We start from the raw sequence: 27,685 nt of genomic DNA, 5'->3' as shown, positions 1-27,685 counted from the left end.
AAGAAATATCTATTAAAGCCCTCTGCCCATTTTCTAATTAGATTTTTTTATTGTTGAGTTGTTAGCTTCTTATTTATTTTATATATTAATCTGTTATCAGATATATCTTTTGCAAATATTTTCTCCCATTCTGTAGGTTGCCTTTTCAATCTGTTTATTGTTTCCTTTGCTGCACAGAAGTTTTTAAGTTTGATGTGGTCCCATTTGTCTCTGTTTGCTTTTGGTGCCATATCCAGAAAACCATTGCCAGATCCAGTATCATAAAGCTTTCCTCTATATTTTCTTCCAGGAGTTTTATAGTTTCAGATCTCATATGCAGGTATTTAATTAAGTTTTAGTTAATTTTGGTATCTGGTGTAAAGTACGGGTCTAATTTTATTATTTTGCACATGAATATCCAGCTATCATAATACCATCTGTTGACATTATTCTTTCCACACTGTGTGGCCTTGGCACCTTTTTCAAAGATGATTTGGCTATATATATATTTGAGGGTTTGTTACCAGGTTCTCTATTCTATTCACCAGTTATATGTATGTCTTTATGCCAAAACCACACTGTTTGGATTACTGTAGTTTCTTCTTCTTCTTTTTTAACAAATGAACTTTTCTTTAATTATTGGCCATGCTGGATCTTCACTGTGGTTCTTCTCTAGCTGTGGTGTGTAGGCTTAGTTGCCCCGCCAGCATATGGGATCTTAGTTCCCTGACTAGGGATTGAACCTACATCTCCTGCATTGGAAGATGAATTCTTAACCACTGGACCACCAAGGAAGTCCCTGCAACTTTTTAATATGTTTTGAAATCAGACAGTGTGAGGCTTCCATTTTTGTTTTTCTTTTTCAAAATTGTTTTGGTTATTCAGGGGTTTTTTGAGATTGCATATGAATTTCAAGTTTCTTTTCCTATTTTTGCAAAAAAGGCCATTGGGATTTTGATAGAGATTGCATTGAATCTGTAGATCACTTTGGGTAGCATGGACTGTTCAACAATATTAAGTCTTTTAATCTATGAACATGGGACATTTTCTGATTTATTTATGTCTTCTTTAATTTCTTTCCGCATTGTTTTAGAGTGTGCAAATCTTTAGTTTCTTGATTAGGTTTCTTGTTTTGCATTTTATTGATGAGACCGTCACTCGGGTGTAACCACAAGAGGAGATAGAGGATATGCTCAGGAAAAATAAAGTTTATTATATTCACCCACACTAGAAACAGGAGGCACCCCATGTGGGACCACATGGGAAAACACCAGGGTGATCAGGAGGCAGAAGACAGGAGTGACAGGAAAGTTTAAGCTGTAGAATTTCTTGGGATTTCCATGGAAAAGGCAAGGCCAGGAAAGGTAAACAACTTAGGGTTGGTTAGTTTGAGTAATTTTGGTGGACTTTGGGCTCTAGAGATGGTCTCTGGTTGCCTGGGATCTAGTCTTGGAATGATAAGGCAAAGGAATCTTGCCTCTGGGGCTGCAATAGCTAGAGGAGGCAAGACTGCCAAGTGGTTAGTTTGCATACCAAAGACATGCTTCCAGCTGGTTTTTTTTTAACTTTAAAAATTGGCTAGCCCAGGAAGGGCTGTCTCAACCCAACCAGAAAGGTCTTTTAAGGTGTCAAAACATCATAATGTACCAACAAAAATTAATATATATAAATGATAAATTTATCTATATACATTAAATATATACACAGAATACATTTATTCCTAAGTCATTTATTATTTTTGATATTATTATAAATGGGATTGGGCTTCCCAGGTGGCTCAGTGGTAAAGAATCTGCCTGCAATGCAGCAGACCTGGCTTCAATACCTGGGTCAGGAAGACCTCTTGGAGAAGGAAATGGCAACCTATTCCAGTCTTCTTGCCTGGGAAGTCCCATGGACAGAGGAGCCTGGAGGGCTACTTCCATGAGGTCACAAAAGAGCTGGATACAACTTAGCAGCTAAACAACAACAACAAATGGGATTATTTTCTTTCGATAGTTCATTGTTAGTGTATCGAAATGCAACTAATTATTGTGTCTTGATTTTGTATCCTGCAACTTTGCTGAGTTTGTTTATTAAGTACATGGGCATCTGTTTTATTTATTTAAAACTTTATACATATATATTTAAAAAATAATTTTATTTATTTATTTTTGGCCATGCTGGATCTCTGTTGCTGTGTGCGCTTTTGTCTAGTTGTGGAGAGCAGGGGCTAATTCTAGTTACACTACACAGGCTTCTCTCTGCAGTGGCTTCTCTTGTTGAGGAGCACTGGCTCTAGGGTGCTCGGGCTTCAGTACTTGTGGTACACAGGCTTTGCTGTTCTGCAGCACGTGGGATCTTCCTGGATCAGGGATCAAACCCATGTCTCCTGCTTTGGCAGGCTGACTCTTTACCACTGAGCCACCAGGGAAGCCCTATTTAGGATTATATTTGATATATGTACTTTTCTATATGTATAACGTATCTGAAAATTATAAAAATGTTCACTCATTCAACAACTATTTATCAAATATCTGCTATGTGCCAGTCCCTATTCCTAGGGTTGAGACATAGGAGTGAAAAAAAAAAAAAAAAACAGAAAGAAAGAAAAAAAAAGGATTTCAGAATTAGAAGGTGAAAACAGCAAACATTTAAAATAAATCTTTCAGCCAGGAAAACTGTAAGTAAATCTGCACCAAATTCTGTCGAGTACGACTCACAATAGTCCAGGAAAGAGCACCCAGATCTGCTATCCCAGAATGAGGTAGTGTTTATGACTCTCACGATTTGTTCTGGGTGAGAGGTACAGTGGTGAGGATGATCTAAGGAAAGGATTATATACTCACCCAGATCAACGTTACAGGGAGAAGGTAGAGGTAGAGTTCATCCTAAATAGTAGTTCATCTAAAACATCAGCTAATCCAAATAATCGAAAAAGAGCAAATATCATTTGCATTTGTCTTTGGGGTGTATTACCCTGCAGTTATAGCATATCTATTCAAATGCACTTTCTCTTGCACATTTTAAGAAGTAGTATTAACTTCACACAAGCTTCCTGGGACTACCCAAGAGAAAACTGCTGCTGATTCAGTCACTCACTCAACAAATGTTTATTGGTCTCTACTAGATGTCAGTTATTGCTCTGGGCACAGCAGATACAAGACAAGTAAATTTGATTCCTGTCCTGAATCAGTTTAGTTTATAGCGAGGTAGTAGAGGAAAACTGATTTCTCAAAAAACTTTAAAACAACATTATAAACGTTAAGATGAAAATAGGAACAAGGCCTTCCCTAGTGTTTCAATGGCTAAGACTCCGGGCTCCCAATACAAAGGGCCCAGATTCTATCCCTGGTCAGGGAACTAAATCCCACATGCTGCAAGTAAAGAACCCACATACCTAACATCACATGCTAGTAAAGTAATGCTCAAAATTCTCCAAGCCAGACTTCAGCAATACATGAACCGTGAACTCCCTGATGTTCAAGCTGGTTTTAGAAAAGGCAGAGGAACCAGAGATCAAATTGCCAACATCCGCTGGATCATGGAAAAAGCAAGAGAGTTCCAGAAAAACATCTATTTCTGCTTTATTGACTATGCCAAAGCCTTTGACTGTGTGGATCACAATAAACTGTGGAAAATTCTGAAAGAGATGGGAATACCAGACCACCTAACCTGCCTCTTGAGAAATCTGTATGCAGGTCAGGAAGCAACAGTCGGACACGACTCAGCGACTGAACTGAACGGAACCGAATATCTAATATCTGGTGGAGTCAAATACATATAAATAAGTAAATAACTTTTTAAAGAGGCAAAACCCTTTTTTAAAAAAAGAAAGTATAAACAAAATGCCAGGAGCATATAGGAGGGACCACCCAACTCTTTAGAGAGGAACACAGCCCTCTCAGAAGTCGTGATATTTAAGCTGCATTGAAGAGCAAGTAAAAATTTTCCAGAAGAAGGGCATTTCAGACAGAAGAACCAACATGTGAAGACATACGTGGCTTCACAGAGCACAGGACAATAGGCAAGTCAATGTGGCAGCCTAGGGTAAGTGATGGGGAGTTTGCCTGACGGGCAGTTAGTGCCACACTCCAGCGCTTGGCCTCTGTCCTATAGGCAATGCAGGTAAAAGTTTGAGCAGAGGAGTGACCCAACTGGATTATATTTCACAAAGATAATTTTGGTGGTGGCAGCAGTGGGGGAGGTGTAGAAGTTTGGGCTGCAGAATGGAAGATGTCTGGTCAGTCAGTCAGTCAGTTCAGTCACTCAGTAGTGTCCGACTCTTTGCGACCCCATGAATCGCAGCACACCAGGCCTCCCTGTCCATCACCAACTCCCGGAGTTCACTCACCCACGTCCATCGAGTTCTTGATGCCATCCAGCCATCTCATCCTCTGTCGTCCCCTTCTCCTCCTTCCCCCAATCCCTCCCAGCATCAGAGTCTTTTCCAATGAGTCAACTCTTCACATGAGGTGGCCTAAGTACTGGAGTTTCAGCTTTAGCATCATTCCTTCCAAAGAAATCCCAAGACTGATCTCCTTCAGAATGGACTGATTGGATCTCCTTGCAGTCCAAGGGACTCTCAAGAGTCTTCTCCAACACCACAGTTCAAACACATCAATTCTTCGGCGCTCAGCCTTCTTCACAGTGCAACTCTCACACCCATACATGACCACAGGAAAAACCATAGCCTTGACTAGACGGACCTTCGTTGGCAAAGTAATGTCTCTGCTTTTGAATATACTGTCTAGGTTGGTCATAACTTTTCTTCCAAGGAGTAAGCGTCTTTTAATTTCATGGCTGCAGTCACTATCTGCAGTGATTTTGGAGCCCCCCAAAATAAAGTCTGACACTGTTTCCACTGTTTCCCCATCTATTTCCCATGAAGTGATCGACCGGATGCCATGATCTTCATTTTCTGAATGTTGAGCTTTAGGCCAACTTTTTCACTCTCCACTTTCACTTTCATCAAGAGGCTTTTTAGCTCCTCTTCACTTTCTGCCATAAGGGTGGTGTCATCTGCATATCTGAGGTTATTGATATTTCTCCCGGCAATCTTGTAGAAAAAAATATATAGTGGTTGTTGCAGTAGTTCAGGGTAATGATGATCATAGTCCGAGCCAAAATAGAGAAGAGAAGAGACAGCAGAGAAATGTATTCACAAGATATTTCTGAACTACAATTCAACTGGTCACAAGCCTGGATGATCAACTTGCAATGGAAGAGAGGGACTTAAAGATAATTGCAAAGTTTTTGGCTTGAGAGACTGAGTAGACAGTGACTCCATAAACTGAGACAGGAAAAACCAGAGAAGGAAGCTTTGGAAAGATGATGGGTTGAAGAGTGAAAGGGGATTGGCATTTTAGGGGAAAGAGATTCAAGGATAGATTTATTTGGGGTGAGGGAAATGAAAACAAGGATCAAGGACAGGTGAAAGAGGAAGGAGATGGGGTGAGAACAGAAGTGGAGAAGTTGATCTAAAAGCAGTAAGGCCACATCTGATCGAACCCAGGTCTCCCACATTGCAGGCAGATGCCTTAACCTCTGAGCCACCAGGGAAGCCCCTAATTAACATAAGAGACTTGGAAAGGCTATTGGTTATAATAAAATTTAGAGACCAAGGGGATGGAAGTTGTGAGTGTTAGCATTAGCTGGTTTTAATGGAGGGGGCAGTAGGAGGAAAGATCATCTATCAAAGGTGAATAAGCGATGTGAGATGTGAGAATACACTATTATATTCTCTCCCCACTATATGTATGAATGAAATCATAATACTAAGCCCACAGTTACAATCTACCGCTTAAGCGCTTGCTATTTTCATAGATGTTCTTCTTACTAGTCCTTTGTTCTCTTAGAGCTTCTTTCTTCCCTGTAGACATGCTACTCAAAGTTGGTTGACATCAGAACAACTTCAGTTAGCAAATCAATGTAATTTCTTCACTTTTTTTTTATGGTTAAATATAAAATTGGAACCACTGAGAACTGACTTCTGCACAAACTTCTTTTTTTAACTTAAGCTTCCTGATATGGCTCTTCCACTTTGGGCAATTTGATAAATATTTAGCAAGCTGCTTAAACATTTGAATTCTATGGGAATTCCCAAAGTATAAATTCCAGAGGAAATAGCTAGTCCTCTTCACTACCCATTGAGAACTTGTGTCCCAGGCACTGTACTAGATGCTAGAGATTAAGAACCAGAGAGACACAGCCTTTGCCCCTGGGCAGCTGACAACTACAGGAAGCAGCTTGCTCTGGAGTATAGAAGGCAATGTGTTTGTTTATTTCACTGTTATCACTGTTTATTTGACAATAATTGATTTAGTCTGTAAGTTTAAGACAAACATACTAATATATTTGCTTTTCTTCAGAAATCATACTTATAAAAATTACATAAAGTCTGTCCCCAAACTAAGAAATGTTCATTGATTAAAAATAAGTCTGATTAAAATGCTTTACCGGGATACAAGAGTAAACTAAGGTGGTGTAAGTTTTTAAAAAACAAAAAACAAACAAACAAACAAATCTCACCTTGTTTGAACAATGTATTTTGAAAGGGTTAAACTTCAGGCATTACTTATAGGTAAAAAAAGACTGACAGCCATAAGGGATACTATTTATAAAATAAACACAGCTCTAGAGGTTACTTTTATAAAGACAGCACTTTGGGCATCTGAAGACAAGGAGGGTGCGATGATCTGTGTTTCTCTGGGATGCAGGCGCAGGTCTACAGGTCCTGTGGGTGGCACCAGGCCATTGTTTCTCAGAAAAAGGAGAGAGTAGATGCCCTTTATCATCTGTTTCTTTTGTTTCCAGTGAGCAGTAAATGCCTAACATAACTAAGAAGAGAAAAATTAAATCTGGGAACTTCCCTGGTGGTCCAGGTAAGATGCTGTGCTTCCATTGCTGGGTGGCAGGTTTGATTTCTGACTGTGGAACTGAGATCTCACATGCCATGCAGTGTGACTGAAAAAATAGAAAAAAATTTGTTTTAATTGTTAAAAGAATTAAATCTGAAGGAAGGCAGCCCTTTTTAAGGAAAGTGGCGTGTTGCCTATGTGTCTCCATAACATCTCCAGGCAATTCTGTAGCAACTACGGTTACCCTTTGCGTGCTTCAGTTCTAACTCTGCCAGTTACACTGATTTTTTCCCGAATGCAGTGACTCTTTTTGTTTTAAAATCTGTACATTCTTGTTTTGCAGATTGAGATATTTTTTCAAGTTTCTGACAGCATAATTGTTTGGGACATTTCAGCCTGCAGAGCGTCTTTATTTTTCTATCTTGCTTTACTCAGTGCTCTGTTAGCATTTTAATAATACACTAGTGACCTACATCTCCGATAGAGGAGATCCTTAGCAGTTTGAATTCTATTAAGTAATATTTTAAAAGATCAGGAAGTTTGAGGTCCTCATCAGCTGATACCTGTGCTTCTATTTTTCCTGTTTTATCAAATGGTTCTGAAACTTTAAGAAAAAAACTTGCATATATCTGTAGAATCCTGAGTTCCTAAAGCAGATAATGAAGAACCAACTCTATTGCAATCATCGCCAGCACTTTTGTGGGATCTTGTGATCCTATCAGATTTAGCAGATGTACCCTTCACTCAGTTATGATATCCTAAAAGGAATATTCATTCATGCTCAGAAAAATCATTTTACAGACTTTACTCCAGAAACAACTACTCCATCTGCTGATTTAACAATGTTTTTAAAGAAATCTTCAAGTTTCTCTTTTTTATTTTTTTCCCTCCCACACTCAAATCTTTATTAAATTCCAAGAAGTTGTAGAAATTTAAATCTTTCCTTAAAATAGGACGTGCTGCCGCATAACACAGGAACACTCGTGCATTGCCACCGTCTTCTTGAATATTGCCAAATACCAGCTTCCAACTCCTGTTTCATCCTTGTGAATTCTTCCTTTGTCATAGCCCCTTCTCCTTTTCCAAGTTTCTGTAGTTCTTCGCTTGAAGCATCACAATCAGGTCTCGGCAGTGCTGGATGGATACTGTAACGTGCATAGTCTTCATTTGCAATGAAGGAATCATTAAGCCAGGTAAATTTCTCATGCTCTCCAACAACAGAAAACTCATTTTATTAAAAATTTGGCAATGAACTCTTTGTGTGAACAGTGAATTTTACTTTATCTCTCTCACTAAGAGAATCAGATATGTCCCCCCATAAAGCAGCATCACTTTGAAAAATCTCCATTTATTGCTTTAGGTCCAAGATCCTCCCTGAGAGGAACTTGAGACTGTTGTCCAGATCTTCCATCATAGCTGCTCTGAGGCAGGAGGGGAAATATGTTTCATACACAATGAGGTGTAGGGAAATTGTGCTCTGTTTGCTGAGGTATGGGGGCTCCTTTTTTATGTGTTGCCTTTTTTTGCAGCACATGGAATTTCTCTAATTGTGGTACACATGGGCTTAGTTGCCCCATGGCATGTGGGATCTTAGTTACCCAACCCAGGATCTGAACCTTCATCCCCTGCATTGGAAGGTAGGTTCTTAACCACTGGACCACAGGGAAGTCCCTGGTGCTCTGTTTTATACTATAACTTTTAATGAGGCATTACTTCTTCTGTGTATAGATTATTAATATACAGTCAGTTTTTCTAAATTTTCATAAATTTTAACATGAATATACATTTGTAATTTCATGGAATGCATGCCATGCAGCCATGAAATTAAAAGACGCATGTTCTTTGGAAGGAAAACTGACAAACCTAGATAGCATTTTAAAAAGCAGAGATGTCACTTTGCCAACGAAAGGCTATATTGGTTTTTTCAATAGTTATGTACGGGTGTGAAAGTTGGATCTTAAAATAGACTGAGCGCCAAAGAACAGATGTTTTCAAGTTGTGGTGTTGGAGAAGACTTTGAAACTCCTTTGGACTGCAAGGAGATCAAAACAGTCAGTCCGAAAGGAAATCAACCCTGAATATTCATTGGAAGAACTGATGCTGAAGCTGAAGCTCCAATACTTTGGCCACCTGATGCACAGAGCCAGCTCACTGGAAAAGACTGGTGCTGAGAAAGATTGAGGGCAGGAGGAGAAGGGGGCAACAAAGGATGAGATGGTTAGATAGCATCACCAACTCAACAGACATGAATTTGAGCAAACTCCAGGAGATAATGGAGGGCAGAGGAGCCTGACGTGCTGCAGTCTATGGGGTCACAAAGAGTCAGACACAACTTAGTGACTGAATAATATAACATAAAATACATTTGTAGAATCAGCATCACAATCAAGATAAACATATTTTTCCCCCCTCAGAAGATTCTTTTTGCCCCTTTGCCATTTACTCCTCCAGCCTCAGCCCTTCTAGGCAATCGTTGACCTAACTTCTGTCACTGTAGAATAGCTTGCTTTTTCTAGAGTTCTACATGAATAGAATCATAAATATGTTCTCATTATTACCTGGCAACAGTCATTTTTTGACTGACTAATGAAAGGAAATGTGGATGATTTCTTTTTAAAAAATTAAAAAATTTTATTTAGTTATCTACTTTTGGCTGTGGTAGGTCTTAGTTGCTGTGTGGACTTTCCTCTAATTGTGGCAAGCGGGGCCTACTCTCTACTTGCAGTGTGCAAGCTTCTCATTGAGATGGTTTCTCTTGTTTTGGAGCATGGTCTCTAGAGCATAGGCTCAATAGTTGTGGGCCGCGGGCTTGTTTACACCACAGCCTGTGGGATCTTCCTAGATCAGGGATAGGACCTGTGTCTCTACATTTTTTTACCACTGAGCCATCAGGGAAGACCTGGATAATTTCCTAAAGAGGATCCATATCTATTTTAAAGTATAAGGGGAAATATTTAAAAATTAAATTAATACTCAAGATCATGTGAATTTATTGATCAAGTGCTTCTGGAATTTGTGTGGGAAACTTAAACGCACATAGATTTGGCCATTTACAAATAGGAATACTCCTTTGAGTGTGATACAGTAGAAAATGAATTGATCTGGGAGCCAGAATTATGTCTATATTTAGGCTCCATCATCCCTTCCCTAGAAAAGTGAGTCTGAATAAATTATTTAACCTCGCTGAGTTTCAGTTGTTTAACCCATAAAATGGGAATAATAAGGACTTCTTTATTTGGTGACTGGGAAGATTCAATTAGACTTGGATATGGAAGTTGTCTCACATTCAAATATTAGCTTCTCTCCCCTTAACAGTGATTCTTATTTCTATGAGAATATTACTTCAGAAGCATAAAGAAAGTCATCTAAAAGTTACTCAACATAGAAATAGCCACTTAATAGCTTTATGAGAACATATCTGGTGTGTAGAGCTATGATAATCTATGTGATCTTTTTTTACAGTAGCTGGTTAACCTTCCTAATTCTGCTTTGTCCTAAATGACATGAAAAAGAATTTGGTATTAGTATTCCCTGACTTCTCATTAATTAGGGATGGGAGGAGATAGCCAAGAGGCAGACCAGGGAGACCATCAGAAATTGATAAAAAAAAAAAAAAAGACCATGGGTAAACTCCAAAATGGATAACCCTACAGAGAAAAGACTGAGACCATGACAGTAGCAAAAACGAACTAAGTGCTGCTACGTGTGAGGCTTTGTGCTAAGGCTTTACCTTAATTTAACGCTCATAACAAACATTTGAGTTAAGAACTATTATTGGACCCATTCTACAGATGAATAAGTCAAGGCTTAGAGAAGTTTAGTAACTAATTCATTCAAACAGATGGAAGTGACAAAGGATTCAAACCTAAGTCTCTACCTTCAAAGCTCAGATACTTCTTCTAGAGAAACACAGATGAATCCCAGGCTTGAAACATGTCCCTAATTTGCAAACACCCAATTCTTTTGTGGTAGGCCTCAGAAAAGTTTTACTTTGTTAGAAAGAGAGGAAAGGAAACTACTATAAAACTGTATCCTGGATTTTAGGAAAGCGACCATCCACAGTGACTTGAGTGGAATTCAGTCACTTCTTGATCATCTTTCTGTACCATTTTTTCCCATGTGTCACCCATTTTAGGCCTTCCTTAGTCCCCTCCCCAGCATCACCCCCTAATACATGCCCTTGAGTTCCCTCATGGTTGGAAAAGCCCTCCTGTTGTTGAACCTCAACCATCCCATTGAAGTGGAGTCCCTCCAGTGCTGGCTAACACCCATTTCCCTCCAGGGCTATTTGTCGAGGAGGGGGTGAGTATGGACTTAATGACATGCTTTCCTTAACAATCTTCCAAACCTATCATCTAGGATAGGGTTTATAAGCATTCATCAACAGCACCCCAGCAAAGTAGGTTAGTAGGATGAGCCCACTACCTGTTTAGGAATCTGGAAGGCTAAGAAATTCGTACTAAGACTCAGGGATTTTAACCTCAGTTCCTCCTGTACCACATGGCCTTCAGTAGGTTGTAAGCTGCTCTGGTCGTCCATCTTTTCCCTGCCTTCCTTCCGCCCCCACTGCCATCATCCCTGTTGGCAGAGTGAAGGCTGCGTTTTGCCTTACTTCCCACGGAACTAATTAAAGTCTACAAAGTACTTTGAGAATATTCAGCGTGGAGTTCTTGCCAAGAGAGAATTATAGGTGGGAAAGGCAAGGAAGAGGAATAGACTAAACTGGAAGAGTTGAGTTGTTCTAAGAAAGGCTCTGAAAAGCCTCTTTCCACGGTGAATCTTAAGGCTCGTCCTTCCTTGGTCAGCCATCACAGGGAAGATTCGCTTCTTTTCCCCTTTCACAGGCTCAGACATAAAGCCAACTGGGGCCTGAGTTCTGCTGTTGAGTCTGCCCTTTCCCCTCAAAATCACACACAGACCCCTTCAGACAATACTTGTCTCACGAAAAGGAAATGGTTGGATTATATATTAGTCTGGAGCGAGGTCCTCAGAGGCAGGGTGTTGATTCTGGGCTTTACACTGTGGTTGGTTCATCTTTGCGTTTGAACTTGTGTACAGCCTTGACATGGGCACCTCTGGTTGGGGAGACTCTTCTGAGGAGTCAGATCCTGTCCAGGGGGAGTTTACCTACGAAGGTAAACTGAATAAAAGTTTACCTTTTACAACAAAAGCAACTTGAGAACAATTGCAAAGCAACACATGAATATGGGCAAAATAAAATAGCACAATGGATGCTGTGGGTTCTGCTTTGCTTGGTAGGTTTAGGAATATGCCCATTTGAAAGTGGAGAACTTTTGGCTTTAATACTCGTCACTCATGTTATAAACACCTCAGTCCTTGGGGTCTTTTAAATATGTCCTGCTTTCAAGCAGGTCTGCAGTACTTTGGGTATTTTTCGTGTTCTTTTCTCACTGTCTTATGAAACATTTTCTGGCTCCATTTCCCTCACTCCCGTGTCCTGAATAGCAGAGGCTTTCTACTGTCTAAATCAACCTGTTCCCTTGTGGGACATGTCATGGAACCAGCCAATAAGCTGCCAGCTGAAGGGGAACGGCACTGTTAAATATTCTTTTGTACGAATCTCAAAGTACAAATGCTGATGTGGAGTAAGGAGGACGAAGGTTGGGAAAGGTTATCTACCCCTCATACATTCTCAGATGTTAAGCTCCATCCCCATCAAACCAAGGCCTTTCACCTTTTTAGAAAGGGCTCTTTGTCATCTCTGAACTGAGGAGACTCTTGAGAGTCCCTTGGACTGCAAGGAGACCAGTCAATCCTAAAGGAAATCAACACTGAATATTTAGAGGAACTGATGCTGAGGCTGAAGCTCCAATCCTTTGACCACCGATGCAAAGAGCTGACTCATGGGAAAAGACCCTGATGCTGGGAAAGATTGAAGGCAAGAGGAGAAGGGGATGACAGAGGATGAGATGGTTGGTTAGCATCACTGACTCAGTGGACAAGCACTCGAGCAAGTTCTGGGAAATGGTGAAGGACAGGGAAGCCTGGTGTGCTGCAGTCCATGGGGTCGCAGGGTCGGACACAACTGAGAGACTGAACATCAACAATTCAGTCGTCTCAATTGTCCACGTTTCTGGTAACCAACTAGATACCGACAGTCGAAAGAGATTTCTGATACAGATGGAAAGCTGTTCCTTGAGGGGTCTGATCCAGCAGGAAGAGTTTCTCTAGGAGTGGCTATCAGGAGGGTTTTGTTTTCTTCTACTCTCACCAAATGATAGAGCAAGGAGATGGCCAAGCCCAGGGATGCAGGGTAACAGGAAAAAGCTGGGCCGAGACAAAATACCTGCTGCAAATGGTTCCAAAATGTTAACAAACAGAGATAATGGCAAAATGAACAGATAGTAAGTGGGAAATGATCAACTCTTGCCAAAATTATATTCTCATTGGAAGAAGAAATAAGAAGAAAGGGAACTCTAGTTTGGGGAAGAGAAGGATGTTACGGAGGTAACCCCGAGCTCCAGGATCACCCTGCAACTGCGGTTTCACGCCAGGAGGTTGTCTTTTCAGACTTGCAAAGTACATGACTACAGTCCTGGAAGAGAAGGTTCTGTTCATTGTGGGTTCAGCCAAGTCAAACAGGCCCAATATTCTCTGCCAGCCCCACTCTGCTTTGTGGGTTTTTTACACACCTTCTCTGTGCACCTATGTTCCTGATCTCCTTTTTTCTTCAAACTACATATAAGGCTTTTTGGACTCCTTTGGATACATTTAAGGAATATGGATGAATTATGTCTTAATACAGAGCAAACTTCTCTGACATAGATCAAGATAATACATTTCATGAACTTGAAATGGCAGAAGAGCCAATCATAATTTTTTGATACCTGTTCTAAAATCTCCTGTGGTTTAGGCTAGGTATCAATTATTCAATAATATCAAAGAATACCTGGTCCTGCCCAGAGGACCTTACAGTTTAGTGGAGAAACGAAACACAAGGTCACGAGAGCAATGAAACAACTCACACAAATCTAGGAAAATTACACAGCACATTTTGGAAAAGGGAGGATCGAAGCTAGATTTCCTTCTATTCTTACTAACAACCATTTCTGAGCATTCACTGTCAGCCAGGTACAGTGCTGGTAGGTACTTTAATAATACTCACAACCTTTGTGGTGGGAATTGTTACCATCATTTCAGAGATGAGACTAGGTAGCTTGCCCTCCAAAGCAAAAGAGTGGGTTGAAACACAGACCTATGTGACTCAAAACTCGTGCCTTTAATCATCACCTCATACTGCCTCCTTCTGCAGAAGAACTTTCTACCCGGAAAGAAGCTGAAACGCCTTCTTTGCTTGAGAGGGGGATGTACACTCAGAGGCTGTGAAACTAGTGGAATGACTTCATGAACTTTTATCCTTGCCCAGTTGGCTCACCCAGCTCAGATCCATGGGCCAAGGGGAAGAAAGCAAGTGCAAAACTGCAAGCTCAAGAGATGCTAAGAATACACATCTAGGAACCTTGGGCTGAAAGGTGCTTTGAGGGATCATTCTGCTTTCCCTAGAAGGCTCTTTCTGCTCAGTCGCTCAGTCGTGTGCGACTCTTTGCAGCCCCAGGGACTGTAGCCCCCCAGGTTTCTCTGTTCATGGAATTTTCTAGGCATGAATGCTGGAGTGGATTGCCATGCCCTCCTCCAGAGGATCTTCCTGACCTGGGGATCGAACCCACGTCCCTTGCATCTCCTTTATTGGCAGATGGATTCTCTACCATTAGCACCACCTGGGAAGCCCTAGAAGGCTCTTTAGACTCAGTGGAATTCACTTTGGGAAAGCAGAAGACCAGTATCTTAGTACAGAGCAAACTCCCTTGTAGTAGATTACATAAAGCACTTCATGAGCCTCTAGACTGCTTATTCCTCAATACAGCTTTTGTTGTTTCACTAGACTCAGTGAAATTAGTAAAAAGGAATATTTTGGGGATCGCTCCTTCGACTTTCCAGCATAGCAGTTTTCCCATATGTCTAGCCGCAACCCTTGCTGCTGTGAAATAAGCCTGAGAGTTTTACTGCAGCTAGGAAACATGCCACATACAAAGCTATATAAAGTTATATACAATATAAAGCTGTATACAGTGGTCATTGTCCTCCAATAACTTATGCCATTGTATATAAGTAATTACAATACAAGCAGGATTCAACATGAGAGTAGTATGAAAAGAGACTATAGTTCTTGGGACCAAGAGCCCCATCAGTCAACGATATTTACACAAGTGCTAATGGATCCACAGTCTGTGTAAGGAAGTTTTGAGGAAGAACACTCGGTCCTATGCTCACTTTGGGCTACCAGCCCACCCTCTCCCAGTGCTCATGGACCATTTACTGGGCGCTGATGCTTGCAAGCACTGGGAATGCAGAGATGACTGTGAAGTGATCCTGAGAGCTCTCACATACCTAGGGACCCATGTCCATCCAACACATCCAACTTTAGCATGGAGTTTAATTAGGGAGTGTTGCAGGGAGCACAGGGCTTAATGCTCAGGGTGCCGAGTCAACAGTTTCTCCACCCCACTTCCTCAGAGAGTGGGGGAGTTGTAGGAAACCACATGAGTTTCACTAATCCCCCATCAATAGCACCCACTGCATTACTGGCCTCATTATTTCTTAATGGGACTTCGTTGATTACAGACTGCATAATTACAGTGACAGACTCCTCTTGGTTGATGGGGGGGTGTGGGGACTGGGGCAAGAAAATAAGAGTGAGAAGGTATGGAGGTACTATGGGTGCAGGCAACCCTGTCCTACCCCCACAGTCCAGGGCAGAAGCTAAGATGTGGAAATCTCTGATCAGCAATATTGATCCTCCCACCACTGCCTTCCCCCCAGTTAATAACTCCTCCAGAAATAAGCGGGGAAGTCAACTTCCTGTGATAGCTGTTTTCTTAGTATAACTTCCTTCTTTAGGCTTTTAAATTTCTGGTAGAGTGGTGGTGGTGGTTTAGTTGCTAAGTCGTGTCTGATTCTTGCCACCCTGTGGATTGTAGCCTGCCAGGCTCCTCTGTCCATGAGATTTCCCAGCAAGAATACTGGAGTGGGTTGCCATTTTCTTCTCCAGGGGATCTTCCAGACCCAGGAATCAAACCGGGGTCACCTGCATTGCTGGCGGATACTTTACTGACTGAGCTACGAGAGAGGGTAATTAGAGAGACACAGCAATATCATGTCACGATCAAATCACAAATATAATTCCTCGCACACAGGAAGTACCTAATAGAAATTTGTTGAATACATGAAAGATTACTGAGTGAGACAAAAGAGGGAAAGGCAGACAGAGAGCTAGCTGATGATACATCTATGCTGGGCTACTTGAATCAAAGTACTGTTCCCCATCCACTGAAATCAGTTGGCAACACCAAAAGGCACTTTTAGCATTATACACGTGCATCTCATGATCAAAAGAGAACAAAGAAGGGAGAGAGCTTTTTCTATGTGAGTCCCTGAAAGGCTGAGGTGAAAAAACATGAGAACAGGCAAGGCGAGGTCAGAAACACTGAGGGAAAACGTGTGGATCAGAACGGGCATTTCAGGCCTTAAAGGTCTGGGGCTGATCCAGAGTCACATTTTCCAGTAATATGATTTGGTTCTTTTGTGCCCTTGAACTGACCTCACATTGTCACCCCTGCCGTATCACCATAGCTATCCCAAGTATTCAGTAAATATTCTTGGTTTAATCTCAGGCAACTCTTGATCAGTTGTCCTAATAAAAATGAAGTGGACAATGAACATTTGTTATTATTAAAATTTTTTTTTCCTCTGTGCTGTGCAGCTTGCAGGATATTAGTTGTGGGTTGAACCTGGGCCCATGGCAGTGAAAACACTGAGTCCTAACCACTGGACTGCCAGGAAACTCCACCCAAATTTTTAAATTTGGTTTGCCCAAGGAGTTACATCTTAGCAATTATGATATATATAAGCAATCCCATTTGAAAGAATTTGCAATGCTGATTTGGGAATGACTGGGATAGGGCAGCTCAGATGCATGTTGACAGGCAAGGAAAAGTCATGTTAGGTTTTTAAATTTCCCAAAGATAGTTGGCATGCCAACGTTTAATAGTTGACTCTTTGTACTCACATTCTTTTTTTTAAATTTTATTTTGTTTTAATTGGAGGATAATTGTTTTATAATATTCTGTTGGTTTCTGCCATGTATCGACATGAATCATCCATAAATATTCATATGTCCCCTTCCTCTTGAACCTCCCTCCCACCTCCCACCCCACTTACCCACATTCTGGACTACATGATTTATGGAAATTTTCATGTTTTACTGTTTTAGTGTTCCTAGCTTTTATTTGTCATAGTCATAATCAGATGTAGATATATCTCAGGGTTGTTTCTCTCTTCTTTTATATAAATTGGTTTATGCCTTATTCTGGTAGATTATTAAACTGTCTATAAAGCTCCCTAAATTAATCACCCAGTAGTTTAAACATAGTAAACATGTGAATTGTCTCAGTTAATTGGCCCAAGAAATTGTGTTCATCCACACCACCATATTTCTTTTTTCTCCTCACACTTTCCCTGTCATGCTGAGCTAATGTCAGAAGCAAGAAACATTTGTTCTTGAAAAATGCTGAATTCATATCCAGAATTAGAGCAAGATCTTAAATAGGAATTTAAGAGGGACTTCCCTGGTAGTCCAGTGGCTAAGACTCCGTTCTCCCAACGCCAGGTCCTGGGTTCCATCCCTGGTCAGGGAACTAGATCCCACATGCTGAGTTTACATGCCATAATTAAAGGTCTCACATGCTGCAACTAAAAAAAGCCTGCATGCCACAACTAAGATCCAGCAGAGCCAAATAAATACATATATTTTTTTTTTTAAAAAAAGGAATTTAAGAAATATCTCACTGACTTGGAGGATTATCAGATGACGTGTGGATCAGTGACTTCTGAGGTGACCACCTTGGGTTCAGGGAGCAGAAGGAAAATCCAGAGACAGGAGACCCTCTTCCTACAGGTAGAGTCCAGTCCCACTGGGGAGACGGGATGGTACTCATGACACAGGGACCGAGACAAAGAAAGACAGAGACAGACCAAGAGGCACTTTACTGAGCTGCAGAGATAAGTGCTGGAAAGATGGAAAGAAATGAAACAGAAAAATCAAGGTCAGGACTAAAGATTAACATGAAGGGATAGCTTTTCTGGTAAGAGGCTTGAAATGACCTCTAAAAATGGTTCACCATTCACTTGACTCAGGAAACTCAACAAAATCATGCAAATCACGAGGTTCATATCTTTGGTTCACTCTAAGAACACTCATGGAACTGCCCAGGCCATTAAGGGTATGTGTATCTGAAAAGCCACCAAATACCTGAAGGATGTCCCTTTACAGAGCTGTGAGTTCCACTCTGTCATTACGATAGTGGAGTTGGGAGGTGGGCCCAGGTCAAACAGTGGGGCCAGATGCAGGGTCAGTTCAGCTCAGTTCAGTCACTCAGTCGTGTCCAACTCTTTGCAACCCCATGAACTACAGCATGCCAGGCCTCCCTGTCCATCACCAACTCCCGGAGTTCATTCAAACTCACGTCCATTGAGTCACTGATGCCATCTAGCCATCTCATCCTCTGTCATCGCCTTCTCCTCCTTCCCCCAGTTCCTCCCAGCATCAGAGTCTTTTCCAATGAGTCAACTCTTCGCATGAGGTGGCCAAAGTACTGGAGTTTCAGCTTTAGCATCATTCCTTCCAAAGAACACCCAGGGTTGATCTCCTTCAGAATGGACTGGTTGGATCTCCTTGCAGTCCAAGGGACTCTCAAGAGTCTTCTCCAACACCACAGTTCAAAAGCATCAGTTCTTTGGCGCTCAGCTTTCTTCACAGTGCAACTCTCACATCCGTACATGACCACTGGAAAAACCATAGCCTTGACTAGATGGACCTTTGTTGGCAAAGTAATGTCTCTGCTTTTTAATATACTATCTAGGTTGGTCATAACTTTTCTTCCAAGGAGTAAGCGTCTTTTAATTTCATGGCTGTAGTCACCATCTGCAGTGATTTTGGAGCCCCAAAAAATAAAGTCTGACACTGTTTCCACTGTTTCCCCATCTATTTGCCATGAAGTGATGGGACCAGATGTCATGATCTTCGTTTTCTGAATGTTGAGCTTTAAGCCAACTTTTTCACTCTCCTCTTTTACTTTCATCAAGAGGCTTTTTAGTTCCTCTTCACTTTCTGCCATAAGGGTGGTATCATCTGCGTATCTGAGGTTATTGATATTTCTCCCAGAAATCTTGATTCCAGCTTGCGCTTCTTCCAGCCCAGCGTTTCTCATGATGTACTCTGCATATAAGTTAAATAAGCAGGGTGACAATATACAGCCTTGATGTACTCCTTTTCCTATTTGGAACCAGTCTGTTGTTCCAGTTCTAACTGTTGCTTCCTGACCTGCATATAGGTTTCTCAAGAGGCAGGTCAGGTGCTCTGGTATTCCCATCTCTTTCAGAATTTTCCACAGTTTATTGTGATCCACACAGTCAAAGGCTTTGGCATAGTCAGTTTTTCTGGAACTCTCTTGCTTTTTCGATGGTCCAGCAGATGTTGGCAGTTGGATCTCTGGTTCCTCTGCCTTTTCTAAAACCAGCTGAACATCTGGAAGTTCACGGTTCATGTATTGCTGAAGCCTGGCTTGGAGAATTTTGAGCATTACTTTACTACCACGTGAGATGAGTGCAATTGTGCGGTAGTTTGAGCATTCTTTGGCATTGCCTTTCTTTGATACTGGAATGAAAACTGACCTTTTCCAGTCCTGTGGCCACTGCTGAGTTTTCCAAATTTGCTGGCATATTGAGTGCAGCACTTTCACAGCATCATCTTTCAGGATTTGAATGCAGGGTCAGTGGCCCAAAAAGAGTGTTGAATTTTTACTGCACGTGCTCAGAATGCAGAGTAATGCCGAATTAAGGGCTTAGATGTAGATTCTCTGGTTATTGAGCACATTCAGATAAACAAACTCCCAAGATATGGCACTCATGGTCAGATCAACCCATTCATGAGCTCTTCCTGCCACACTGAGATGGTTCTTACTGAAAAATAACACACTATTCCTAAAGAAGACGGGAGTTGCACAGAAGAAAAAGATACCCCAGAAGAAACCAAAGAAACAAAAAACTTCTGGGAATAAATGCCATAAGAAAATAAAGTTAAAAAAAGAGAGAGAGAGAGACGTGAACGGATATACACAAGATGCTATGCATATGTCTCTGTGTATGTTTTGCAAGAGGCATCTGAAAAGGGTGGTGAAAAGCAGTGGACCTAGATCTGTGGAGGAAAGCAAGGAAAGGACCTCGAGTCTGGGGAGAAGGTAAGAGGGTAAAAAGACAGGAAGGTGTGATGAAAATTAGGTCACCAGCCTTCTGTTCTCCCAGCGGATTCAGACCCACACCCACTCCTGGTGGGCAAGCCAGTATCTTCTTGCCAGGCTATTTGGCCCATGAAATACATCTTCAGGGTCCAGAGAATGAAAAAGAGTGATCTTGCTTACACACAGCTTTGAGCCTCTACTGAGGAACACTCAGAGTTAAGTCCACTCTAACATGAGAAGATGGGCACTGGGAGAGAACCGTCTTCCATACCACAACGGGCTTCGGATCTCTGAAGAGTTATTGTTTGTGGGACCACAAGCAGCCGTTCTTCATTCTTTCTGGGGAAATAAAAACCACAAAGAAGTAGAATGAAACTATAGAAGCAAGGATTGAATTAGACAGAGGAAACATTTCCTGAGTGAAGCAACCCTCCTCTTGGTAGTGTTTAGGGCAGGCAGGCTTTCTGATACTCACCCATCAGGATGACTTAGATGCCAGTTAGTTGAGCTTGTTGGAAAATAGTGCTAAATGCAATGTTTCATTGCAGAGCTCAAATATTTCCTCATCTGGAAAATGGGCAAAATAATCTTATTTCACAGAGATGGCATGGGAGAAAATGCATAGTCCCACAAGAGGCCCCTAGCAGGTAGTGGTGTGTGTGTGGTTGTGGGTGTGTGAGAGAGAGAGAGAGACAGAAATCATTTCCTCAGTAAATATTGACACTTTTCTTTGCCCCCTCAGTTTTCTTAAATATAAAATGAGTATGGACCGCACCCTTTAGAAGCCTAGTGTGACTATCAAAGGGGCCCAATAAATGGGAAATATTTAGATACTGTAAACACACAAAGACATATGGTATCATTAGAAGCTCTGTGAAAGTATTTCACCATATTGTTCTATCAATATATTGCAGCGGTAAAGAATTCTCTGGCCAATGCAGGAGATGTACAAAAAGCAGGTTCAATCCCTGGATCAGGAAGATCTGTGGGAGCAGGAAATGGCAACCCACTCCAGTATTTTTTCCTGGAAAATTCCATGGGCAGAAGAGTTTGGTGGGCTATCGTCCATGGAGTCGCAAAGAGTCAGATGCGACTGCGTGCACATGCACTCTGCTATCACAGGTCAGTGTTTTTGTTTCACAAATATAGGCTATAACCCTTGCCCCTGGCTCAGAACAACACCCTTACGCTGCTTAAAAAAAGCCAAAATAATCCTAAAAACTCTAATTTCCCTGACTTCAGATCAGTTCTAGCACAGGAAAAGAAAGAGAATAAGAAAGCTCGTAAGTCAGTCAGGACTGAGTTCAAATCCCACTACCACTATTATTTAGATTCTTTGAACCTTGGTTTTCTTGTTCACAAAGTGGAGGTAAGTATGATCTCCCATTTGGATCATTTTAAGGTTTTAATGAAATAAAATATATGCAAGGCCTGGCCTATTGAGGATGGTCTTTGAGTATTAGTTCCCTTCACACAAGACACATTGCATCTTATTACTGGTCAGGGTTCTGCATGGAGACAGGAGCATGAACACAGTGATGTTTAGCAATTTAAGATTTGGAGCAATGTGTGAAGGGGAGGGAGAAACACAGAGAACCTTTAAACCAGGACTGCAGCGCCTTGACAGAATGACCATTGTTTCCCTAATCTGTTCTTTCTTTTCTGTAACCTTCTCCAACAGAAATTCCTCATTTTTCCCTGTAGGCTAATGTGCCACTTTAAATAGTTTTCAGCCTCAAAGTAGCCTCCGGGTCCTGCTTTGTCCAGAAGAAGAGGGCAAGGAGACTGATGATTAAGAGAAGATGCTTCCACCCAGGTCTTGCCCAGCTCATTTCAAAAATTGGTCGGCAGAAAGTTAAGAGGAGCTAAAAAGCCTCTTGATGAAAGTGAAAGAGGAGAGTGAAAAAGTTGGCTTAAAGCTCAACATTCAGAAAACGAAGATCATGGCATCCGGTCCCATCACTTCATGGCAAATAGATGGGGAAACAGTAGAAACAGTGTCAGACTTAATTTTTTGGGGCTCCAAAATCACTGCAGATGGTGACTACAGCCATGAAATTAAAAGACGCTTACTCCTTGGAAGAAAAGTTATGACCAACCTAGATGGTATATTAAAAAGCAGAGACATTACTTTGCCGACTAAGGTCCGTCTAGTCAAGGCTCTGGTTTTTCCTGTGGTCATGTATGGATGTGAGAGTTGGACTGTGAAGAAGGCTGAGCACCGAAGAATTGATGCTTTTGAACTGTGGTGTTGGAGAAGACTCTTGAGAGTCCCTTGGACTGCAAGGAGATCCAACCAGTCCATTCTGAAGGAGATCAACCCTGGGATTTCTTTGGAAGGAATGATGCTAAAGCTGAAACTCCAGTACTTTGGCCACCTCATGCGAAGAGTTGACTCATTGGAAAAGACTCTGATGCTGGGAGGAATTGGGGGCAGGAGGAGAAGGGGACGATGGAGGATGAGATGGCTGGATGGCATCATTGACTCTATGGACGTGAGTCTGAGTGAACTCCGGGAGATGGTGATGGACAGGGAGGCCTGGCGTGCTGCGATTCATGGGGTCGCAGAGTCGGACACGACTGAGCAACTGAACTGAACTGAACTGATACATCCATGATAGTTTCCAAAGCACTTTTGCTCCTGACAAAAGGGAGCATGTTTCCACATCCCTCACCTTGCTAGGGGAGAAGGAAGGAGCCTGGAGGGAAAGCTGAGGTCTGCAGGTGCATTCGTGTACCTCTGCAGGTACACACATTAGACAATGTGTCTGAACGGATCTGTGTTAGCAGAGGGGAAGGTGGCATAATCCGAATGTGGGGAGGCTTGCTATCTGGGTGAGTGTATGACTAGTGAGCGCATACACTGGGTTACTGCTGAAGCATAGCTGCGTCTACAGGTGCTAATGTCTATCTAGCATGGCATAGGTGCTATGAACTGTGTATTATGCATGTTGGTTTTTGTGGCTGAGAAATATGATCACAGAAAGTCACATACAGATAGAGCTCAATTGTCAAATTAAAGTGGAAAAACGAAGCCATATACATATGGCTGAACTGAATTTGGCAATTTGGGCAAAAAGCTCACTTTTTAATTCTCAATCTGTTTCTCAGTGCAGTCTTCAGACTAAACCATTAAAATATAAACATTATAAGGGCAGGAATTTTGACCATCTTATCATTTTATAAATATTTTATAAAATTTCTTTGACCATTTTATCCGATGTATCCTCAGCACCTAGAACAAAGAATGCTTGGCACAAGGTAGACATGAGATAAATATTGGAATGCCTGTGTGCTTGCTAATCACTTCAGTCATGTCTGACTCTGTGACCCCACGGATGGTAGCCCACCAGGCTCCTCTGTCCATGGAGTTCTCCAGGCAAGAATGCTGGAGCGGGTTGCCGTGTCCTCCTCCAGGGATCTTCCTGACCCAGGGATTGAACCTGCATCTCTTATGTCTCCTTCTTTGACAGGCAGGTTTTTTACCACTAGCACCACCTGAGAAGCCCAAATATTGAAATAAATGTCTTATAAATGAAAGAAAGTGAAGTCGCTCAGTCGTGTCTGACTCTTTGCGACCCCATGGACTGTAGCCTACCAGGCTCCTCAGTCCATGGAATTTTCCAGGCAAGAGTACTGGAGTGGGTTGCCATTTCCTTCTCAGGGGATCTTCCCGACCCAGGGATTGAACCCAGGTCTCCTGCATTGCAGGCAGACACTTTACCGTCTGAGCCACCAGGGAAAAAAGCACTTATAAATGAATAAGTGATTTATTTGAACTCCCAGGCCCATTCTGGCTTGGCCAATTAATGGGGGAGTTGGGATGATGGCAAAGAAAGACTAGGGACCTGCTGGACACTGATACTTGAGGAAGAGGAAGCATATGAGGAACGAAGCTGGAAGAATTTATCCAAGCAGTCTCCTCAGGTGGATGGAGATGTAAAACAGAGAGCTGTTAACATTCTATGGGAGAAGTTATTCCTGAGTATTTATTCTCTAACATTTTATGAGGATCTACCGTGTGGAGGATTCAGTATGTGGTGGGGTGATTATAATGATGAGCAAGCTGTGGTCCTGAGGTATGCATTTTGGTGAAGACAATAAAATGGGCATGGGCCTTGCTGCTGCTGCTACTGCTGCTTCAGTCGTGTCCGACTCTGTGCGACCCCATAGATGGCAGCCCACCAGGCTCCTCTGTCCCCAGGATTCTCCAGGCAAGAATACTGGAGTGGGTTGCCATTTCCTTTTCCAGGCATGGGCCTTAGTGATGTTAAATTGCTTCAGTCATGTCTGACTCTATGCAACCCTAGGGACTGAAGCCCCTTGGGTTCCTCTGTCCATGGAATTCTCCAGGCACGAATACTGGAGTGGGTTGCCATGCCCTCCTCCAGTGGCTCTTCCCCACCCAGGGATCGAATCCATGTTTCCTACATCTCCTGCAGTACAGGGGGATTCTTTACTGCTGAGCAACCAGGGAAGCCTATAGGCGTAAGTAAATGTTTGTATAACGTGCTCTGGGAGCAGACGGGGTGGTGGAGGAGCTAGGTTTTGAAGCCTGAGTTCTTTCTCACTTGCCCAGTGCAGAAGGGGACAGGGATTTCCATGCAGAATAGGGCAAAACCCCTGATGCTCATGGGAACAGGAAGAGGTGGGGCTTATTGTGCACAGGGGCAATGACACAGAGAATGCACAAGGAATCCAGGCTTGTAGGTACAAAGATTTCCTAGAGATGTTGTCCTGAAGCAGATAATCCATAAAGCAAAAACCTAATGATACAAGTACTATATCCTGACTGCACGTGTAGCATTGATTTCATGTGCTGCGCTTAGTTGCTCAGTGGTGTCCAACTCTTTTCAACCCCATGGACTGTAAGCCCACCAGGCTCCGCTGTCCATGGGTATGCTCCAGGCAAGAATACTGGAGTGGGTTGCCATGCCCTCCTCCAGAGGGTCTTCCCGACCCAGGGATCAAACCCAGGTCTCCCACATTGCAGGTGGATTCTTTACCAGCTGAGCCACCAGGGAAGCCCGAGAATACTGCAGTGGGTAGCCTATTCCTTCTCCAGTGGAACTTTCCAACCCAGGAATCAAACCGGGGTCTCCTGCGTTGCAGGCGAATTCTTTACCAACTGAGCTACCCGGGAAGCCCATTGATTTCATACTTGTGGTCAACAGCAAGAAAACAACAGCAATGTGTGGATAAGGTTTAAGAAGTTACATGGAGATTTTCATGAGACAATATCATATGACAGCATTGTAAAATGCAAATGAAAGAAAAGGGAAAACAGCTACTGAGAAGACTTTCTTCATAAATTCACTTAAGGAAACACAGCCCACGTATAGAAAATGGCTCTTAAACACTTACAAAGCAACGTATAAATAGTGCAAATAAATACAACACAGATCGAGTCCCTGGTGCTATGTAAACACAGAATAAACAAGAAGCCAATATTGGATGAGGAGAACTAGGGAATGCTTCCTGCAGGATGGAGATTTAATTATTGGCAGGCCTGGGATAAGGGTATGTTAAATAGAGTTACTTGCAAATGAATCAAGCCACATTCGGAAAACAGGCAGGGTGAGAAAATCATCGGAGCGGCCCCCAGCTCACTCCCATGGAGGCTGTTTTCCTGCCTGCCACATTGAGCACATTACTCATTCGCTACTTGGAACAGCCTGTTTTCGTTTCCTATGCTGGCAGACACCCCTGTCAGACGCCCCACTCGGTTTCTCACAGACAATTATGACTTTCAGATTTCCTGTGGCTCCAGGAGTAAGGGGGTCGGTTAGCCCAAGACCACAAAGAGGCAATTATCTCAGTAATTTAGGTGTCAAACTACTTTACTTGAGTATCAAGCTCATCCCTCCAGTTTTCTGTTCCCCACAGCCTGGCAGTTGACTATCCTAAGACCAGCATATGCAGCACAGAGTCTTGGGAAATCTAAAAATGTCCAATAAAATGCAGCTGTACGAATATCAGGCAGGAACTTTGGGCCCCTCAACCATCTTTTCCATCTACCATGTGGTTTGACATACACAGCTATCTTTAAGTTGTTGTTCAGTCGCTAAGTCGTGTCCATGGACGGTAGTACGCCAGGCTTCCCTCTCCTTCAGTATCTCCTGGGGTTTTCTCAAGTTCATGTCCATTGAGTTGGTGATGCTATCTAACCATCTCATCCTCTGCTGCCCCCTTCTCCTTTTGCCTTCAATCTTTCCCAGCATCAAGGTCTTTTCCAACAAGTTGGCTGTTTGCAGTAGGTGGCCAAAGTATTGGAGCTTCAGCTTCAGTATCAGTCCTTCCAATGAATATTCAGGGTTGATTTACTTTAGGATGGACTGGTTGGATTTCCTTGCAGTCCAAGGGACTCTGAAGAGTCTTCTCCAGCACCACAATTCGAAAGCATCAATTCTTTGATGCTCAGTCTTCTTTATGGTCCAACTCACACATCCATATATGACTACTGGAAAATCTTTAAAAGCCTATGTTAATTTCCTGTAGATGAATGAGTAAAGATCAGCTTCTGGTTTTGTTAGGTTTGAAAATCAAGGTAGTCACTGACCTAGAAAAAGAATGTGAGTCTGAAAGGACCCCTCATGGTGATCTCTAAACTGAAACACTGTTAGCCTAGACTTTTGTCAATGTAAACTGCCTGCTCTAGAGGTAGGTTTGAGAAGAGTTTAAAAGGAAAGGATTTGGTCATTTAAACAATGGTAGAGAGGGAGAAGAAGAGGAAGGAGTCAATAAAGGTGACCAGGCTTCTGGTAGAGGCAACTGGATGCCCCCAACTGAAATGGGGTCTACAAAAGATAGAGCAGTTTAAAGAAAGCAGATGAGTTCTACTCTTGAGCACATTAAATTTGAACTACTAGGGGGCTTTCCTGGTGTTCCAATGGCTAAGACTGTGCTTCCAAGGCAGGGAGCCTGGGACTGATCCATAGTGAGGGAACTAGATTCCACATGGTGCAGCTAAGGCCTGGTACACCCAAATAAATAAAGAAATTGTTGTTGTCATTGTTTAGTCGCTAAGTGGTGTCCGACTTTTTGTGACCCCATGGACAGCAGCATGTCGGGCTCCCTGGTCCTTCACTATCTCTCGGAGTTTGCTCAAATTCATGTCCTTTGAGTTGGTGATGCCATCCAACCATCTCATCCTCTGTCACTCCCTTCTCCTGCCCTCAATCTTTCCCAATATCAGGGTCTTTTCTAATGAGTTGGCTGTTCCCATTAGGTGGCCAATTTGAATTTTTAAAAATATGAGCTACTTGGGAGTGGACAGTGGCTGGATACATCAGTCTGTTCTAGCCTTGCCTACTCTGTTTTATTTCATGCTATGTAGCCTTAACCTCCTACCATATTTCATGTCCTCAGATGATCATGATGTCTAACATTTCTTTAGTATCCACCTGCAGAGAACCTCAGATGGGGTCCACTCACAATTGGGGCTAATATTTGTTGTTGATTAATGAATGGGCTGGGGAAAAAATATTTGAAGCCTCTTCAAGAGAAACCTCCTCCCTCACAACTTGCTAATTCATTGGGGGCAGCATGTTT

At 42.2% G+C, this 27,685-nt stretch overlaps 1 pseudogene; it reads right to left on the bottom strand.

Moving 5' to 3' along the window:
• Window positions 1-7,269: 7,269 nt before the first annotated feature.
• Window positions 7,270-8,166, bottom strand: LOC120858117 (annotated as a pseudogene).
• Between the last annotated feature and the right edge of the window lie 19,519 nt (window positions 8,167-27,685).

Source organism: Oryx dammah, unplaced genomic scaffold (assembly GCF_014754425.2).
Source record: "Oryx dammah isolate SB20612 unplaced genomic scaffold, SCBI_Odam_1.1 HiC_scaffold_29, whole genome shotgun sequence".
NCBI lineage: Eukaryota > Metazoa > Chordata > Mammalia > Artiodactyla > Bovidae > Oryx > Oryx dammah.
The sequence above is the reverse complement of the archived record's forward strand: the minus strand, read 5'-3'. Positions and strand labels throughout refer to the sequence as shown.